The following is a 15,196-nucleotide window of genomic DNA, read 5'->3' as shown; positions in this document are numbered from 1 at the left end:
TAATCGACTTTCTGTTGAAGTCCAATGTTAAAGCAGTAGAGGTTTTAAAAGGTTCATATCACAGTATTTCTGATGTTTCCTCTTCACAAACACATCTGGAGTTGTGTTTTGGTTCATTCACACATGTTTAACACACAAACCCTGCACATTTAAGATGAATTCATCTCAGAAAACACTCTGGTCCACCTTGTGATGTCATGTGGTGATACAGAAAGTGCTTCACCCTGTTTTTAAACTCCACACACCTTCATTAGAATCTTTCAGATCAGTGGTTTCAAACCTTTTTTACGCCACAGACCTGGTTTTACGTCTGACAATATTTCGTGTGGGGGAGGAGGCGGGAGGAGACATGGTCCTGTTTTAGTCCTGGGTTTAGACCTGTTTTAGACCTGGTTTAGTCCTGGTTTAGACCTGTTTTAGATCTGGTTTAGACCTGTTTTAGACCTGGTTTAGTCCTGGTTTAGACCTGTTTTAGATCTGGTTTAGACCTGTTTTAGACCTGGTTTAGACCTGGTTTAGACCTGGTTTATTCCTGCATTTAGACCTGCTTTAGACCTGGTTTAGACCTATTTTAGACCTGGTTTAGTCCTGGGTTTAGACCTGGTTTAGACTTGGTTTAGTCCTGGGTTTAGACCTGTTTTAGACCTGGTTTAGTCCTGGTTTATTCCTGGGTTTAGACCTGGTTTAGTCCTGGTTTAGTCCTGGGTTTAGACCTGTTTTAGACCTGGTTTAGTCCTGGATTTAGACCTGTTTTAGACCTGGTTTAGTCCTGGATTTAGACCTGTTTTAGACCTGGTTTAGAACAGCTTTTAGTTCTGATTTTAGTCCTGGTTTAGTCCTTGTTTTAGTTTTGGTTTAAAGGTGCGGGGAACACGGGAGGAGGTACAGTCCACGCGGCGTATGGAAGGGGGGGTTCGCACTTTCATGGCCCGGTACCAAACGACCCACAGCCCGGTGCCGGTCCACAGCCCGGGGGTTTGGGACCCCTGATTGTGATCATTTCAGCCCTGAAGTTGCTAGTCTCTGTGGAACAAAGGGTAAAAGGCAGTTTTTTAACTTTAAATCTAATACCACATGACATCACAAGGTGGAACAGAGCAGTTTGAACTTTAGAGACGTAGACAAAAGCTGCATTCAGACTGCGGCATCTAAAAAAGGTGCTGGACAACCTCTAGTAGAAACCTTTGCCTTTGAGTTCAGACGCCTGTGATGCACGTCTAGGACTCCATGCATGAACGCTGGAGAAAAGTGTGTATACAGTATATTTATTTATACTCCGCTAATGACACAGCGTAGATTTCTTGTTATGGTTTTTGTGGTTCCCGGGTCTTTCTCTTTCTACTCTTTCTACTTCTTCCATCACTGGAGAGGGTTAGAGTCCCTGATTGGTTGATGAGGTGTGTTCGATGCCAAAAATTCGGCTTTTTCATTTTTGCCGTCGGATACCCTGGACGCCCGAACAGAACACTGCTGACACCAGATTCACACGGCGCTGATGCCTGAAGACTTTGCTTGTAAACTTGACGGACTGATGTGGCGGTCAGAACGCAGCTTAATATTGCAGTATTATTCAAATATTTGTGAATGAAACAAAACTCCAGACATGTTTTTGGGGAGTAACAACAGTCTAACATGACTTAAAGCTCCCAAGAGTCAGTTTTGGGTAAAATAGGACAAGACACTTGAGCCACATTGCCTCGTGTGAATGTGTGCGTGTGTATGCGTGTGTTGGGGTGTGTGTGTGTGTGTATGCGTGTGTTGGGTGTGTGTGTGTGTGTGTGTGTAGGGGTGTGTGTGTGTGTGTGTGCTGGTGGTTGGAGGGGCAGATGGAGCAGAGCTGAATTTCATGGTGGCACTTTCCTTAATCCCTGGTTGGATTTGAGGGTCTAAAAAGATCTGAACACTCCCCACCCCTCCTCCCTCCTCTCTCCTCCCTCCCTCCTCACGCCCTCTCTCCTCCCTCCCTCCTCCTCACCCTCTCTCCTCCCTCCTCACGCCCTCTCTCCTCCCTCCCTCCTCTCTCTCCTCTCCTCCCTCCTCACGCCCTCTCTCCTCCCTCTCTCCTCTCACGCCCTCTCTCCTCCCTCTCTCCTCACGCCCTCTCTCCTCCCTCTCTCTCTCTGACTTGCTCTCTTCACATATTCCTTCTCTCCCCCTCTCTCTCCAGTTCCTCCTTTCTTTCATTCTCTCTTTTTTTCTCTCTCTCATCTGTCATTATGCCATTATGTCTCCTCTCTCATTCCCCCTTTTTTTCTCCCCATGTTGCTCGTCTCTTTCCCTCTTTCTCTCCTTCTTTCCTTACTCTATCCCTCCCCCTCTCTCTCCGCTCTTTATCCCCATATTCTTCTTCTCACTCTCTCTTTGTCCTCTCCCTGTATCCCCGTCTCTCTTTCCTCTCTGTCTCTCTCTCCTCTCTCCCTCCTCTCTGTCTCTCTTTTGTTTTTCTCTTCTCTCTCTGCACCCCATCTCCTCTCTGTCTCTCTCTTCTCTATCTCCTCTCTCGCTACTCTCTGTCTCTCTCCTCTCTGTATCTTTCTTCCCTGTCTCTTTCTCTCTCTCTCCCCTCTGTCTCTCCTGTTTTTCTCCTCTCTCTCTCTCTCTCTCTCTGCGCCCACCTCCTCTCTTCTCTTTCCTTTCTGTCTTTCTCTTCTCTCTCTCCTCACTCCTCCTCTCTCTCTCTGTCCTCTCTCCTCTCTCTCTCCTCTCTCTCTCTGCCCCCTCCTCTCCTTTCTGTCTTTCTCTTCTCTTTCCGCTGTCTCTCTCCTCTCTCTCTTTTCTCTCTCTCCTCTGTTTCTCTCTCCCTCGTTCTCTCTCCCTCTCCTGTTTCTCTGTCCTCTCTCCTCTCTCTCTCTCTGCCCCCTCCTCTCTCTTCTCTCTTTCCTCTCCATTTCTCCCCTCTCTCCTTCTCTCTCTTTCTCCCTCTCTCCTCTTCCTCTCGTCTTTCAAACCCGTCTGAGCGTCACAGAGCGTGTCGTCCTGTCGTCCTGTCGTCCTGTGTGTGTGTCTCTCTGCTCTGGGGCCACTCGATAAAACCCCATTTGAGTCTGAAGCATTTCCAAAGGAGATTTAAAGCTTCAAATTGGTTTTAATGAGACTCTTTTCAGGTTTGTAGTGAAGCCTGGATACGATTGTGAAGCAGCTAAACGCACATGACCCAGAATGGTTACAGATTTGGTGAAGTGAAAGTTAAGGCTTAAGGTTATTTTTGGAATTTGTGGAGAATGTGAAAGAGGAAAGCTCCAAGAAACGAACCACTCTGGTCAATCTAAAATCTGCTTTCATTTGGTGCAGTCTAAGAATAAGTCGAACAAATTGTAGATAAGAAGCCAAAGATTGTGAATATAAATGGACACAGCTAACCTTTTACCCGCTGTGTTCCAAATAGGAAATGAGCACGGGTGCGTTCACGGTTCCATCGTGTCACTTTGTATTGCAAAACTATCACCTCTGTCTTTGTAACTCCTACTGTGAACCTCCTTATTTTGGTCTTAAAATGTTCATATTAACCTTCTGTACATGATCCTTGTGTTTTTATTCAACTATTTTGCCCGTAAATTAAAGATATGAACATTAATAACAGACAAATCAAGCGGCTTCTTTCCCTGAAGTTGCTCCCGATAGGTTTGATTGACAGCGTTGCTAAGCGCCTGCTCCCTACTAAACCTGCAGTGTGGGCGGGAAGGGGTGTTACCTTCAACAGCCTCGCTCCTGATTGGCTCTTTGGTTGCTATGATACTTCCAAATATGAAACTCAGCTCCAAATTCACCCCTATAACTCCTTGCCTCACTGAGTTTCATTTGACTAGAGCCAAACATTATGGGTGACGTCAAACTCCCTTAGTCCATTTCTTTATCCAGTCTGTGGTAGTGTTGTAGTATTCGAGACTGGTCTTGATCTTGAGACCGGCGTCAAGACCGTTTTTTTTTAAGGTTTTGGTCTCGTGTCGGACTCGACCATGTTTGGACTCGGTCGTTGTCTCAGTCTTGAAGGCGCTTGTACTCGAGGTCTGACACTTGTCGAGTGCAATCATATTTCATTACGGCTGGTGCTGTCGGCAATAAACTTCTTCTTCTTCTTCTTAAACTTTTAATGCACACAAATGCATCTGTATTCGTCATGACGTGTGTTTGGTAAATGTGCAGTGGCTAAATCCCACTGCAACACCAGAAAGAGAATGTAACTCCAATTAGAAACTTGAAAAAACAGGGTCCACAAAAGGCGCAGAGTGTTTTAGTGCAGTGCAGTTTCCAGCTTATTTTAGGACTAAATGAACATTAATCAGATAAAATGGAGATAGATGTATAAAAACACTGATATATATGTGCCAAAATAACTGTACAATATAAATAAATGTCAAAAATGATGAAGATGGTCTTGATTTGGTCTCAATGGGCCGTGGTCTTGGTCTTGTCTCAGTCTCAACCTTTGAAAGACTTGATCTTGTCCTGCTCTCAGGACCCTGTGGTCTCAGACTGGTCTTGGTCTCGATTAGTGTTGTGTCTTGACTACAACACTAGTCTGTGGTGTAAGCAGAAATATGATGGTTCACACAGTTGTGGGGTCTTTGATGAAAGCAAGATGTTTGGAGAAGTACGTCCATTGGTACAGATTAGCAGACACACACTTTTGTCACTTGCCAGGGCAGCTGTGGCTCTATAACTACTGAGTATTGTGTGAATTATTATTACAGATATTATTGACCCAATTATGTCAATGTTTCTTTTGAAATATTAGTTGCTGATACAAAACAAAAAGCAAATGTCTATTTAACATAATTGTGTTTATTTAAGATAATTTAATGATGTTCTCTAACTTTCCCAGTGATCCCAGAATGCTCCAGAGTCTGACATTAAACTTCTATATAGAGACATGCAGGTGACCAACTTACAGGTCAGATCTGTGGAGAAGCAAACTCACTCAGAGTAAGAATTGTAGGTAACAAGAAAAACACACAAAAAAAGCAAATTAATTCCAGACTGTGGAATTCTGCAAGAGAAGCTATAGTGCAGGTGACGTCATATGTTTAAATAGGCTGAATATTTACTTTTTGCAGGCTTTTTTGACATGTTTTGATTGGTTTTGGTCCAATACACCAAGAAAAGAACAGTCAGTGCACGTGTATGTGAAAGAAAAGCCAGTCCAGTCTGAAGCGCGGTCAGAAGCGTACGGCTCAGTAGTGATTAGAACAAGTGTCACTAAGATGGAGGGACAGGCAGAAAATGGAACTCAAATGACTCTAAGAATAGTCAGAGAAAAGAGAGATGGAGCTGTGGAGAAAGCGAGAAAAAGAGAGGAATGGAGATATGAGGAGATGGAGAGATGAGGGGAAATGAGTGAGTATAAAAAGCCTGGAACAAAGCTAAAATTATATTCTACATTACACGAGTCATAATGAGGTGAAGAGACGGACAGTGATGTGAGCTTGGATGTCTGTCAGAGTCAAATGTGTAGTTCAGAATTCTAAAGGTCCAATCACTTATAATATAGGCCTATTATTTGTAGCCCACTTACACCAGAGTAATAAGTGTTCCAACTAACTCTAAACTACAATCAACACATACACAAATCTAATGACCGTATTTAGTGGACTATAAGCTGCACTTTTTGGGAGAAATTTATTTTAGAAAATCAGAGACCAGGAACCGGCATTTCCTGTTGAAAGTCAAGTTCTAATAATAACAACAGAAGAGAGAACAACAGACTGTTAACGTCACATATGAACAGTTCTTCAGATAAACTATAACATAAACAACAGAACAGAACAAGTTTAACAAACTCTCCATCTCACTCCAAATCACTAAATCCATTCAATTCTTCATCCTCGGTGTCACTTCTGAACAACTCCTCGACCTCCGGAGGTAAACAGAGCACCACTTCCTCTTCTGTGTCGCTGTCGTCAGATTCAGCATCAGTTCCAGTTAGAATTATTCTGGTCTTTCTGAATCCCGACAGGATGGTTTCAGTGTCACTGAAGTTCAGGCTTTGTCCATCCATCCAGTGACTTCAGGAAAGTTTCATGGTGCATCCTCCTGGTGTCACAAGTTTCTCGCTCACTCCAAACTTTCTTTCTGCTGCTCGATTACCATTTTCGGCTGCAGATTTCACGACTTGCAGCAGGACAGAGGCTCTTTCTGCAGGAGACATGTGCAGTAGAGTGAAGTGACAGTGACAGTGGTACAGGAGGAACAGGAGCAGCAGATACTCACACACAAGACTAGAACCTCTCAACGCTTTAGTGTGAACATTTTAATATAGAAGTCGCACCGGAGTATAAGTCACAGAAAACACCCCAACTGTTAAAAAAGTGTGACTTATAGTCTGAAAAATACGGTACTTAGACCTCCAGTTCTATATTTCACTCTCTAAGCCTAAACAATAGCTTCAGTCACACACAGTAATAGAAATGATCAAACAGAAGTAGTTCAGTGGCCACGTTTACATGATGTTTTTTTAATTCTGTATTAATTGTTCTGAATTAAAATATTCTCCTTCGAGTTTACATGGAAATAATAATTCTGAATTGAGGTTTACATGGAAAACACGTTAAATCGTCCTTATTTAATTCCGTTCAACGTCTGGGGAAGAGACACCAACGTATTTACATCGACCGGAAGAAAACAAACACTTCAGCTGCTACTGGCTTTTCTATCATCTCGGTTTGCCGTTACGCCAAGGACACAAACATGATCCAAACTCTTTCCTCAGTCGTTCTGATGATAATTGCGAGAATTGAGAATTTTCTCATCACGCTTTACGTCTGTCAGCTGAGGAGGAGAAGGGAAGAGTGTCGGAGAAAGGAGGAAGAAGACAAACTGAGTCAGCGTCTGCTCTACCTCGGCCCACTCCCACATCCCGCTCACAAATCCAAACAGACGTGGATGAAAGTCCGAAGCCAGGACTGGTGGAGCCGGATCGCGTCAGACGGACAACCCAACGAGCATGAACTGAACCACCCCAATTATTTTTAAGAAGAATAAACGTTTACATGATCGAGGAATAAATTAATTTGGCTTAAAAATCAGAAGAAACCACCCACTTACTTCAGAATTAAGCTTAAAGGTTGTATGGAGGATTTTTTTTTGGTTTCAAATTGTCAATGATAGCATTATAGAGATGCAGTAGCCTTGTAATTATGATGACCAAAAAAAAGAGAATAAAAATTAATCAACTCTGGACGTGGTGGGGCTAAACATTTGCCAATAGATAACGACACTGCCTCGTTATCTGTGAGCTGACAGGCTGTCAATCAATCTCCCTACGTTTCTAGTGTAACTGACTTGCCTGCGCGCCGCCGGTACGTGGTTTACGTACGACTGTCACGCAGTCCACAGACGCAAGCCGCACAGACGCTGTTTACTCCACCAACGCAACAGTTCTTAGCGGCTTTTTTTTGACCTATATCTTCCTCGCAGTTCGCACAAAGTTTGTTGCAATGGCGACAAGAATCCAGGAGCAGTTCGCCGCAAAAGAAAGTCCGTTTTTGAGGTCGCTGAAAGAAGAAGACAAGGGGAAAAGCAGCGAAGCCAAACTAAGGTGATTCTTGTAGATTCATTCCAGCGATGGCACAACTGAAGCAGACGCAGGGTCTAAAGACTGACGCACTGGTCCACAAATTACTCCTGGACAGGAAACTTCTGCTTATTATGAAAACGTACTTTATTTCCAAGAGCAAGTCAAACGTTTTTCAGGCCATGAAAGCGATATCCTATGTCTGAAAACGTAATTTTCAAGGCAAAGAAAGAGTCCGCTTGCTGCTGCGTGTTGTAGCTAGTTCATTCGCACTGAATCTCCGCGCAACCTTCTCTGCACCCCTTTCCTGCTCCTCTCCCCGCTGCCCGATCCGCTCTTCCCCCTGCTCCTCACTTCTCCGGGCACGGAATCTCCACGCACCGCTCCCCTCTCCTCTCTCCTCTCTCCCTGCTCCGCTCTTCTCCCTGCTCCTCACTTCTCCGTCTTGCCTAACCAACACTGTAGTTAGTTGTTTACAAGTCATGTGCAGCACCGGCTGTAAACAAACCTGTTTCTGGCGTAAGGAGGAGGCGGGAGGAGGTGTTTCTACGTAGGAGCTGTAGGGGAGGGGGGGTGGTTTCACGCATGCGCAACATTTGAAAAAGGACAAACAGTCGCTGGATTTCTCGTTCCTTGGAAAATCCTCTATACAACCTTTAACCAGATGTCTCTGTTTACCCGGGACAGTCCCAGTTTCGACCCTGTGTCCCCTGTCCCAGCAGATTTATACAGTGATTTGTCCCAGTTTTATACAAGAAATGTCCCAGGTGTCCCTATTTTTGACCAGTTTGATCTAAACCAGGACTAAACTAAGACTAAACCCCGACTACATCAACTCTAAACCAGAACTTAAACAGGACTGTCACAATTTTTGACTAATCTAACGCCCGTTAACAGTAAAGAGGAACATAAATTGTCATTTGTTTTGCCTAAATACAGAAAATTGTGTTTGTGAACGATCATAAAGCAGATTAGCAGAAGATTATGACTGCACAATCTGCATAATTTTATTTACACCAATCATACCAACTCAAGTGTGTCCCGGTTTAGAATTTTGAAAATCTGGTCATCTTATCTATGTAACTTCCTGTACCTGATAGTCCTTTTTTTTTTTTTCTTTTTTTAAATAATAATACTTTTATTACGGCTGACAGTAGTACAAAAGCACAGTGCAGCATAGTCATGAGGTGAACAGAATGAGTCCATGACTAGAGTGACCGGGTGTCCCTATTTACCCAGGACAGTCCCAGTTTTGAGCCCCGTGTCTCCTGTCCCAGCAGATTTATCCAAAACCATTCATTTGACCCAGTTTTAAGACATGTCCCAGATGTCCCTGTTTTGGACCAATTTGCACCTGTCAACAGTAAAGAGGAGAATATATTGTGTTTTTTTTTAACCTAAAAGTTTTTTCTTGAGTTTGCTAATGTGTGCATTGTGTCTCCATGGTAATTGATGAACATTCCACCATAGAGATTCATGTAGAACACCCCCAGCGTGATGTCAGAGCAAAGTATCTGTAGTTAAACATCTAGATTAGATTATCCCTGGTTTCATGTAGTTCACTTTTAGTCTTAGTTTAGTTCCTGGTTTCGTTCCTGGTTTAGTTCTTGGTTTAGTTCCTGGTTTAGTTCCTGGTTTAGTTCCTGGTTTAGTTCTGGTTTAGTTCCTGGTTTAGTACTTGGTTTAGTTCTTGGTTTAGTTCCTGGTTTAGTGCTTGGTTTAGTACTTGGTTTAGTACTTGGTTTAGTTCCTGGTTTAGTTCCTGGTTTAGTACTTGGTTTAGTTCTTGGTTTAGTGCTTGGTTTAGTACTTGGTTTAGTACTTGGTTTAGTTCCTGGTTTAGTTCCTGGTTTAGTACTTGGTTTAGTTCTTGGTTTAGTTCCTGGTTTAGTTCTTGGTTTAGTTCTTGGTTTAGTTCTTGGTTTAGTTCCTGGTTTAGTTCTTGGTTTAGTTCTTGGTTTAGTTCTTGGTTTAGTTCTTGGTTTAGTTCCTGGTTTAGTTCTTGGTTTAGTTCTTGGTTTAGTTCCTGGTTTAGTTCCTGGTTTAGTTCCTGGTTTAGTTCCTGGTTTAGTTCTTGTTTAGTTCCTGTTTGTTGTTTAGTTCTGGTTTAGTTCTTGGTTTAGTTCTTGGTTTAGTTCCTGGTTTAGTTCCTGGTTTAGTTCTTGGTTTAGTTCTTGGTTTAGTTCCTGGTTTAGTTGGTTTAGTTCCTGGTTTAGTACTTGGTTTAGTTCCTGGTTTAGTTCCTGGTTTAGTTCTTGGTTTTGTTCCTGGTTTAGTTCTTGGTTTAGTTCCTGGTTTAGTTCCTGGTTTAGTTCCTGGTTTAGTACTTGGTTTAGTTCCTGGTTTAGTTACTTGGTTTAGTTCCTGGTTTAGTTCTTGGTTTAGTTCCTGGTTTAGTTCTTGGTTTAGTTCCTGGTTTAGTTCCTGGTTTAGTTCCTGGTTTAGTTCCTGGTTTAGTTCTTGGTTTTGTTCGTGGTTTTGTTCCTGGTTTCTTTTCAGAGCATTTTCTCGAAGCTGAATTCAAACTCTTGTGGTGAGGTTTTTCTCGTAAAGATTTCATGTTCTGTGAAACGTCTGTGAGTCCCTGATGTGAGGAGGTCTCTGCTCCAGACTGAAGTGTGTGATAAAAGGGACCATATAGACTGACTTCCATCTAACACAGGTGAGAAGAGGAGGAACGATCAAGATTATACCTTTTTTATTTTTCAGTTTTTTACAATAAATTCAACTCCACAGCCAAAGTCTTTCTCTCCACTCAGGTCATACAACAGAAAATGAAAGTTGTTGTAGTGGTGCTAACATTTGTAACAGTTGTTGTTGCAGTATACACATGTGTGGTTATCACTCACGCCTCACAGCTAGAAGGTTCTGGGTTTGAGTACCGTTCACGTGCACAAACCTGCACAAACCTGCACAAACCCACACAAACCCACACAAACCTGCACAAACCCACACAAACACACACAAACACACACAAACCCACACAAACCCACACAAACCCACACAAACCCACACAAACACACACAAACCCGCACAAACACACACAAACCCGCACAAACCCGCACAAACCCGCACAAACCCGCACAAAACACACAAACACGCACAAACACACACAAACCCGCACAAACCCACACAAACACACACAAACCCGCACAAACCTGCACAAACCTGCACAAACCTGCACAAAAGGTCAAGTCCTCCAGAGGCATTGCTCCAGAGATATCCAGGGATGGGTCAAATGCAGAGGACACATCTCCCCACAGGAACAACATTGGTGGTAATAGTTGTAGTAGTAGTACTAGTAATAATAGTAGTGGTAGCTGTAGTAGTAGTGGGCCTAGTAGTAGTAGTAGAAGTAATAGTAAATAGTCACATTTTTAAACAGCTCTTTTCCACCTTCAAGACTCAAAGCAGCTTACATCACACTCACACACACACACACACACACACACACACACACACACACACACACACACACACCCCAACACAAGTGTACACAGACATTGAAGGCAAGGGAGGTAAAGTGTCCTGCCCAAGGGCACAACAAAAGCATTAATTTGTGATGGCTGGAATTGCACAGCTCTACCAATGATGTGTTTACATTACAACTACCCAGTAGTAGTAATAGTAGTAGTAGTAGTGCTAGTAGTAGGAGCAGTAGTAGCAGTAGTAGTAGTAGTAGCAGTAGTAGCAGTAGTAGTAGTGGTAGTAGTAGTGGTAGTAGTAGTAGCAGTACTAGTAGTAACAGTAGTAGTAATAGTAGTAGTAGTAGTGATAGTAGTAGTACTGACAGTAGTAGCAGTAGTAGTAGTAATAGTAGTAGTAATAGTAGCAGTAATAGTAGTAGTAAGTAGTAGTAGTAGTAGTAGTAGTAGTAGTAGTAGTAGTAGTAGTAGTAGTAGTAGTAGTAGTAGTAGTAGCAGTAGTAGTAGTAAGTAAGTAAGTAGTAGTAGTAGTAGTAGTAGTAGTAGTAGTAGTAGTAGTAGTAGTAGTAGTAGTAGCAGTAGTAGTAGTAGTAGTAGTAGTAGTAGTAGTAGTAGTAGTAGTAGTAGTAGTAGTAGTAGTAGTAGTAGTAGTAGTAGTAGTAGTAGTAGTAGTAGTAGTAGTAGTAGTAGTAGTAGTAGTAGTAGTAGTAGTAGTAGTAGTAGTAGTAGTAGTAGTAGTAGTAGTAGTAGTAGTAGTAGTAGTAGTAGTAGTAGTAGTAGTAGTAGTAGTAGTAGTAGTAGTAGTAGTAGTAGTAGTAGTAGTAGTAGTAGTAGTAGTAGTAGTAGTAGTAGTAGTAGTAGTAGTAGTAGTAGTAGTAGTAGTAGTAGTAGTAGTAGTAGTAGTAGTAGTAGTAGTAGTAGTAGTAGTAGTAGTAGTAGTAGTAGTAGTAGTAGTAGTAGTTTAGTGAGAATGGTATGATCAGATGATCCAGATGAAGTGGGACAGAGACAGAGACAGAGACAGAGAGAGAAAGAGGGGGAGATGGGATCAGAGGCAGAGGCGTCTGCGTGTGAAGAGTGCGACGGTGTTCACGGTCTGTGGGGGGCCGTCTTTGTTTTCTCTCTCTTTGTTTATATGAAAGTCAGATGGGAATTTTACAACCGCCATAAAACCTCTGAGCTTTGTTATGTCAAGTTCTGCTCCAAAATATGAAATAAAACAGTAAAAGAGCAGAGTTACGATCAAACAAAGGTACAAGTAAAAATACACGATTTTCACCAAACTACACAAGTTTAAAGAGCATCTGCCACAGCGTCGTTTTGTCCTCAAACGACAAACACACAGAGTCCACACCTCGACTCACTCACCTCAAACTGGACCTGGTTTAACTCGGCTTAAAGGGATTAGATCATGTTCTAGTCCTGGTCTAGACCTGGTTTAGTCTTAATTTAGTCCTTGTCTAGTTGAAGTTTAGTCTGGGTCTAGTTCTGGTTTATTCCTGGGCTAGTCCTGGGTTAGATCTGGTGTAGTCTAATCCTGGTTTAGTCCTGGTTTAGTCCTTGTCTAGTCCTGACGTAGTCCTGGTTTAGTCCTTGTCTAGTCCTGATGTAGTCCTGGTTTAGTCCTTGTCTAGTCCTGATGTAGTCCTGGTTTAGTCCTGGTCTAGTTTTGATTTAGTCCTTGTCTAGTTGAAGTTTAGTCTGGTTCTAGTCCTGGTGTAGTCTCGGTCTTGTCTGGGTCTATTCTTGGTTTGATCCTGATCTAGTCCTCGTTTAGTCCTGGTTAAGTCCTTCTCTAGTCATGGTTTGATCATGGTTTGGTCCTAGTGTAGTCCTGATTTAGTCCTGGTCTTGTCCTGGTCTAGTCTTGATTTAGTCCTTGTCTAGTTAAAGTTTAGTCCTGGTTTAGTGCTGGTTTAGTCCTGGTTTAGTCCTGGTCTAGTCCTGCTGTAGTCTTGGTTTGGTCCTAGTCTAGTCCTGATTTAGTCCTGGTCTAGTTCTGGTTTAATCCTAGTTTAGTCCTGGTTTAGTCCTGGTCTAGTCTTGATTTAGTCCTGGATTAGTACTGATCTAGTTCTGGTTTAGTCCTGGCCTAGTCTTGATTTAGTCCTGGTCTAGTTGAAGTTTAGTCCTTGTCTAGTTCTGATGCCGTCTTGGTCTAGTCCTGGTTTAGTCCTGGTCTAGTCTTGATTTAGTCCTTGTGTAGTTGAAGTTTAGTCTGGGTCTAGTCTGGGTCTAGTCCTGCTGTAGTCTTGGTTTGGTCTTGGTCTAGTTCTCATTTAGTCATAGTTTAGTCCTAGTCTAGTCCTGATTTAGTCCTGGTTTAGTCCTGGTCTAGTCTTTATTTAGTCTTTGCCTAGCTGAAGTTTAGTCCTGGTTTAGTCCTGGTTTAGTCCTGGTTTAGTCCTGGTTTAGTCCTGGTACAAGTATATTTCCATTTTTTGTTTCAGTTTGTTTTGAATCTGATGTGTCGTGTGCAAATGTCTCTACAGAATTGCTATTTTTTTTGTCCAAAACCAGTGATTTGTCCCAGTTTTACACAAGAAATGTCCCAGGTCTCCCTATTTTTGACCAATTTGACACCTGCCAACAGTAAAGAGGCATAAATGATTTTAGATTTTTTTTATTGTTTTAGATTTTTGTTTTGGTAAATTTAGAGAAAAGACTGAAAAAAGTGACTGTACTGACTCACATGTTATCGTGAATAAGTCATGAATGGGCCAAGTGCATACACATTTTCTTTAATTATACACTAGTTTCAAAATTTTCCTAGTTTCTGATTTTTAAAACGTAAACTTAATAAATATTACAACATCATAAACTGAAGAATTCTACATATTAAAAGAATCGTGGAGTCTTCAGTTTTAATAAAAAGTGACTGTTCGCTTTGAGCCACAGTGAAAGTGAATATTTACGTTTAAAGCTGTAGTGTGAAATATTCCAGGCAATGCAGTCACATCTCCATGGAAACGAGCAGGTTGCGGCTCCTCCGATAGAAAAAGGTGCGGAGTGTGTCTTTAAATATGTGAAAATGGTCCAAAAAATCATTTATAAATCATTTTCAGCCCCGACCTGAGTCACCATCTGCTCCATTCAAGTCCATTCGCTCTAGTCGAGTCTATACGAGTCTATAGGCACGAGAGAACACACTGTACCGACCGATCTATAGAACGAGAGAGGCCCGCTGTGACAGAGAGAGAGAGAAATATAGGAAGAGAGAGAGAGGGAGAGGAGGGAGGAGAGAGCGACTGGAGGAGACACACACAGAAAAGCACAAACGCCTCATGTCTCCTTCTCTCCGAGACCAGACTGAAACTTTTGAGGAAAGAGAGAGAGAGAGGAGAGAGAGAGAAGAGAGAGGGAGAGAGGAGAGAAGAGAGAGGGAGAGAGAGAGAAGAGAAGAGAGAGGGAGAGAGGAAATGAGAGAAGAAATAGAGAGGATAGAGAGATGGGAGATATGGAAGTGAGGAAAGAGAGGAGAGAGATGGGAGAGAGGAAATAGAGAGGAGAAAAAGAGAGGAGGGAGAGAGAGGACAGAGATACGGAAGAAAGGAAAGAGAGGTGAGAGATAGAAGGGAGAGGGAGGATAAAGAGAGAGGAAATAGCGAGGAGAAAAAGAGAGAGGGGAGAGAGAGAGGACAGAGAGATGGGAGAGAGGAAAGAGAGAGAGAGTGGGGAGAGAGAGAGAGGACAGAGATATGAAAGAGAGGAAAAAGAGAGGGGAGAGGTGATAGAGGTATGGAAGAGAGGAAACAGAGCAGAGCAGAAAAAAAGAGAGAAGAGAGAGAAAAAAAGAGGGTGGGGTATAAAGATGAGAGAAAGGTAAGAGAGAGGACAGAGAGATACGAGAGAGGAAAAAAAGAGAGAGAGTCCAAACAACACCAGATCATCACAAGAACAAGCTGCCTGTGTCACAGAACAGAGGATTATTTTCATTTTTACAAACACAATTATACAAGAAATGATCAGGAGAGAAACTGTGACACGTGTTTAAAGTGACAGCTGAAAACATTTTACAGACAAAAATAATAATGTATTAATCATTGCATTTATATAGAGGCTTTCAAGATCCCCAAAGTGCTTTACACTTCATTATTCATTCACTCCACACTCACTGGTGGTAAACTACTACTGTAGCCACAGCTGCCCTGGGGCAGACTGACGGTAAGCGAGGCTGCCAATCTGCACCATCAGCCCCTCTGACCACCACCATCACTCACACACACACACACACGTTCATACTAGGCAATGTGGGTCAAGT

At 42.5% G+C, this 15,196-nt stretch overlaps 1 protein-coding gene across 1 annotated transcript in view; it reads left to right on the top strand.

The window, feature by feature from the left end:
* The window catches only part of LOC110157791 (ephrin type-A receptor 7-like), a 358,749-nt gene that overhangs the window by 207,270 nt on the left and 136,283 nt on the right, over positions 1-15,196 (top strand). The window lies entirely within an intron of this gene.

Source organism: Boleophthalmus pectinirostris, unplaced genomic scaffold (assembly GCF_026225935.1).
Source record: "Boleophthalmus pectinirostris isolate CB_2022bp ecotype Guang Dong unplaced genomic scaffold, ASM2622593v1 HiC_scaffold_21, whole genome shotgun sequence".
Lineage (NCBI taxonomy): Eukaryota > Metazoa > Chordata > Actinopteri > Gobiiformes > Gobiidae > Boleophthalmus > Boleophthalmus pectinirostris.
The sequence above is the reverse complement of the archived record's forward strand: the minus strand, read 5'-3'. Positions and strand labels throughout refer to the sequence as shown.